General features: G+C 48.8%; 1 long non-coding RNA gene across 1 annotated transcript in view; it reads left to right on the forward strand.

Annotated features, from left to right (window-relative positions):
- LOC105293284 overlaps window positions 1-5,566 on the forward strand; it is a 26,379-nt gene that overhangs the window by 15,681 nt on the left and 5,132 nt on the right. The gene's annotated exons all lie outside the window — the stretch shown is intronic.

The following is a 5,566-nucleotide window of genomic DNA, read 5'->3' on the forward strand; positions in this document are numbered from 1 at the left end:
TTATGAGTTCGATGCAAATATCCTAAATACTTAATCATAGACCAACGTTTTGGAATTCAGCTCGTGAGAAAAAGAAAAAGGCAAGCCCGTCCCTAAGCAACCTTTTGGTAAATGTGCTTTGGATCTGATTGTTACCGTTTCCAGTTTGGGAGCATTTTCTGTGCGTTAAACGCACCATTTTATTTAATCCTTACAATAATCTAGCAAAGTAGATGGATGACATTATGCCAATTTTATGAGCTTCAAACTTTACACTTCACTCACATTTCACCTTTATGCAGGCAACCGCCGTGAGAAACGAGGCCGAGGAAGTTGAGTGACTGGTCGGAGGTCCCTTAGCCGGTTGGTTAATCCAGGGGACCACACACCCTCGCTCTGACCACCAGGAGGTCGTGCCTTCTTTAGAGGCATCTAAGGTTGTATTTAGAAAAGGAAGAATTTACCTTTCCTCTTTATTCCTCCTTGGCAGCCGTTCAAAGGAAAATTTTCTATGCTCCGAAGGGGAGAAATAGACAGAAATGTCAAGTTACAAAATGCTCTGCTGAGCCAGACCGTGCCCCACACAGCCCGAAGCCCTGACCGCACAGCGCCCAAGGCTGGCTGACCATCCTCGGGGTAGCTACCCTGCTGGCCGTCGGAGCTCTGGCTGTTGTCCTCGCCAGGCGTCCCCGGGGCATTTGTCTTTTGGAGCCTAAGGCTCTTCTTGGCTCCACCAGACTGTCCCCTAAGTAAACGACTCCTGTAAGCCTTAAATATAAACCTGACCTTAATTTAAACCAAGTACCATCAGGCTGTCTGAAACGTAAGACTATGGTTGGCTTTTAGTTTTGGTTTTGAGAGGACTGATGAGTTCCTTGTCCCTGGCCATCCTGGACTCTGAACGCCTGGCCAGGCCTGACGTCAGGGCTGCATCCACCGGGACCCCAGCTGCGGAGGGAGCTCCAGGCCTGGTGTCGCCCAGGTGGCCTTGGGCGTGCACCCTGTCCGTGAGCTCCCACTGCACCTTTGACACTCAACCAGAGGGTGTTTCCTTCCCTGACTCTACGGGAATGAACGAGTTTCAGGAGCACCCCCAAACGACTGAGCCGATCCCGACGGCTTCCGCCCAGACCTCCCCTCCCTCCCCGCCCGCACCCCAGCCTGACCGTGAGGCAGTGAGGCAGTGACGGACAACAATGAGGCAGTTTCCCAGGGGTCCTAGTAATCAAAATAGACTCTACTTCTTTTCTAAAATAAAAATACTGCTGCCAACTTCCGGAGCTTGCCTCCCACGTGGGAGCCCGAGGTCACCGTGTCCCCACGTCAGCGCGCTCTCTGGCCTCCTCGTCCCCTCCACCCAGACTTACGGCTGTTTGCATGCCAGATCCCCGCGGTTCTTTTCGGTGCTTTTCCAGCCAGCAGTGTCCTCTCTCTCGGGGCTTTGTAATCACGACTTCGGACAGCGTCCCAAACAAACCCTGCGTTTGATTACGAGACTGTTTCCCATTTCGTTTGGAAGACAGATATTTTTCAGTTTAAGTAGATCAAAGCATCTTTCTGGCTCAGTGTTTCTCGAGTTAAGCTTACCAGTTGAGAGAAACTTGGTCTCACTTTCCACATGCATGGTTCCCTCAGGTGTGTGGGGAGCAGGGGTTCCCATACTTCCGGAGCGTCGGACTCACCAGGAGGGCTCAGCACCACAGGGGGTGCCGAGCCCCACCCCCAGTTTCCCATGCATTACGTCTGGGGCGGGAACCGAGCATGTGTATTTCCAGCAGGTTCCCAGGTGATCCCAAGTCGTTGGTTTGGGAACTAGACTTTTAGACTCAACGAGAGCATACATTTTTATAGTGATTTTTGTACATAGCATCTTCGTAATAAATAACACATGATCTCTTTGCCTGCCTTACTTACTTACATTAGCTACTTAGGCACAGATAAAACGAATGAGTGAGTGAATGAATGAATGATTGGATGTCAAAAGCCTTGCAAAGACTCTCTGTGTAGTTACTTCATTCCACCCTTCTTCACTTTCCCTAAACTTCGCTCAGACTCAACCACAGTTTCATTCCACTGGGAGCCCCTTCGTTGGCGTTAAGCAGTAGGAAATGTAACTGTTCTACTCTTCCAAGGCTTAAAATAATTCGAATGTTTTTAATTGCTCCGATAATCCCCCGTATTCTCAAAATCAAATGCTATAGAGACCATTTCACCCCGGGCACTTAGTAAAAGCCAGAATGAACGTCCGTCCTCGCCGGGTTGGCTTACATAATCGAACTTTCCACCAGTTCTCAGTTGCGTTTTCAAATAATTAATTGTATTAGTCGTACATCTAAGCGGGCACTCAAGAGGTTAAAAGAGTTCGTGCCAAGAGCGTGTCGATACTTGAACAATTCTGTATTACATGTTACAAAATAACAGGGTGTGAGCTTGCAGCTTTATACAAGTATCGAAGTCATCCCGGGGCTGACAGAATTTTTTCTTGGTGAAAGCATAGAAATATGCCTAGTTAGGAGTCCCCGAGACATGTAAGGGCTTCTGTTTGCGAAGGGTTACCGCAGATTCTTGGAGGCCACCCAGAAAGCGTCTTCATGTGCAGAACTCAGCCTCTTTTTTGCTCCCAGTATTTTGCCTAGGAGAGAACCCCGCAGCAACCAAGCGCGCTGAGTCTCAGGCCCTGAGAGGAAGAGGCTCTCGGCGTGGCAGGCATGCCTGTCCCAGTCACGGCTGGGCTGAGCCCTTTCTCCAGGACCGGCCGCCTGCCCTTTCCGGAGGGGCTACGCCCAGCTTCCCCTATTTCCTCCCCGCAGTTACACAGTTGCAGAGTTGGGGCTCCTCGTGGGGTGCACTCACTCCGTCGTACAGAAACCAAATCGCCCCCAGAGCAACAGGCGCGTGGGTTCCGTCTTCAGGGCAGTGAGCGACAATTAAGCACCTGGGCCCGTGGAGCCATGGGTGGCATCAGAAAGCTCTCAGGCTTTCTTAGTGGGTTTTTTTTTTTTTTTTGGTGTTTTTTGTTTTTTGTTTTTTTTGTTTTTTTTTTGGTACTTCTCCACACATTTGGTTTTTGTCACATCCAGGATGCTGGTGTTTACACACGGACCTTTTCAGAACGTGTATCGTTTTACAGAATTCCGGGCCATGAGGCAATGTGTCACGGCGCTCGCAGAGCACGGGCTCCGGAACCAGACTGCCAGGGTTCAGCAAAGGAGCCGTGGCCGCGTGACCTCGCCTCGCTCCAGTTCCTTATTTATAAGACAGGCTCCTCACAGGTGTGTTGTACAGATCGGACGAGTCAGGCCTGTCAGCGCCGCGCCTGGCGCTCAGTAAGTGCTCGACAGGTAGCTGCCATGTCACTCTGCTGTTTGCGCTGACGGCCGCCTTTTCGATCTGCCCTTTCTGGACCAGCCGTCTGCGGGTCAGGTCCCCATGGCCCCGCTTCCTGGTGCTCCCTTTATTTCCAGCTCTGTGTCGACAGTCAGTGGAGAGGATAGCGCGGAGTACGATTTGGAAGCCCTTAGTGCCTCACACATCCATCTTGGAACCCTTTTGATATCATAATTTATTTTCATCAGGCCTGGAATAATGGCCCCAGTACTTCAAGGTGATGAAACGTGCTCGTTTGAACAGAGCAGTCGAGGTGAAAGTGTTCTGGCTTGTACCGACTTTTATTAGCCCCATTTGCCTCTCAGGTACAATGAGGTGAAAAATAAATTAAACCATCATTCTGTAGCCACTCGTTATGTATTCTCTATCCCCCTGAGCAGGACAGGTAGAGGAAACCCAACGGCTTCCCTTCCTTCCTAAGAACTAATTAACATGCGTGACGTGCCTCCTTAGTGCATTTTTCCCTTTCTTATGTTGCCGTCGACACTCTTCTCTTTCAAAGTTGCAAAAATTGTCGTTTGTCTCCGTCCTTTTGGCAAAATCAGTCCATACATCCCTCCCACCCCGTAATTTAGGTGGTTTCCACAGTGAAATATGTTCGTAAACTCCACCCACTGATGGACTTAGCAGCTCTAGCTTCTTCCCAGGGGCTCCTAAGATGCTGCAAGTCTAGTCATCACCCTTTTAAGACTAACGCTTAAAGACAAAGGGGACGTTTTTGTCAGCTTTTTTAAAAAAAATCAAAGAGTTCTTGGAATTTTTTTTGACTCTACACATGTATAAAAGCTAACTTCAATTTTTCTTATTTGTGGAACTACCTGAAAACGTCCTATTTTTCCTTTAATTCTCTGTAGAAGTTAGTTCATGTCGACACTCGTAAAACATTTAAATCTAATTACAGCGAGGATACCATAACAATATACCAAGCGAGTTCTTGCCCCGGTAACTGCTCTTTATCCCTTTGGGTCCTGATTGCCTCGTTTTTGAACCTTCGTCTTCAGCAATCACGTAACATGCACAATTACCAAACCATTTAGCCCTGACCAGCTTTTATTTAAAAATACCACGAGTGTATATGTTCCTCGCGTCATTGCCACAGTCGCCAGCCTCTGAGATGCAGGAATGATCGAAGACGGGAAACTGGAGAAGGATGCGTATGTGCTAGTTAGCTCTGTCTGCCGAGAAGGACGGAGCAAGGTCATATTTGTATTGGCAGTTTGTCGAGTTGCAATGAACCACTTCAAAGGGACAGGAGGGCCTTGCTTAACTGAGTAGGTTAGCTCTGAATGAGCGGGTTTTACCTCCTGACAATTCTAGTCATTTAATTACGAATAACCAGACATTTAATTATAGAATATTTCATGTACTGAAAGGAATAAAACGGTGTAATAGGTTAAACATTTGATTGAAAGCCATGCTTAAATGTTTTTCCCACAACCGTTTTCTGTATTAAGCCTGGCACATAGGAAATGCCTAAAGCCTGATTTATTCACCAGATTGCATCTAAGCGATCTAACCGACATCTGGGAGATACGATGCGAAATGCACAGCTTCAGCAGTCAGCAGAGACCCAAACGCTTCTATCGTTAATACAGCGGGACCAGAGGGGAGGCCTTCTTTCATCCACAGAGGTTATTTTACTATAAAAGGAAAGCTGTGTTTTGAACTTTAGTTTTGCAGATAAAGACATAGCAACAAAATCCTCCTCCAGTAGCTGCTCCTTATTTCTCAGGGATTTCCTAGGATGGAGGTATTAGAATTTGAACTCGAATGAGGATGAAAATATTTTGATCGTTAGTTGAAAATATTACAACCTTATTGTTCTTAACTGCTCCAGGTCCGGTCAGTGGCCTACGAGAATGCGTTTGGAGCTACTGTTTTCACGTCTGCCATACAGAGCAGCCCTGGGGCTGCTGCCCTCATGGTCTCTCCCCCTGGCGGGAATGACCATGTCCACGTGTCCACTCCTGGTCCCCCGCCCCCCAACTCTGTGTTCTCACCGCTGACCGAAGCCTGGACGCCTGGCCTTGGGCGCCCCTGACCCCGCCCAGCACATAAACGTGACAGGCTGTGGGCTTTCCTCCTGCACCGTCACCTTCCCCCTGGTCACTCTGGTCCTGAGCCTCAGCCCCGGCGTCACGTCCCTCCCAGAGCGTCCTCCACCCTTTCTCTGTCCACGAGGCCACTGAGCGGTCAGCAC

The sequence above is a fragment of the Pteropus vampyrus genome, unplaced genomic scaffold (assembly GCF_000151845.1).
Source record: "Pteropus vampyrus isolate Shadow unplaced genomic scaffold, Pvam_2.0 Scaffold71, whole genome shotgun sequence".
Lineage (NCBI taxonomy): Eukaryota > Metazoa > Chordata > Mammalia > Chiroptera > Pteropodidae > Pteropus > Pteropus vampyrus.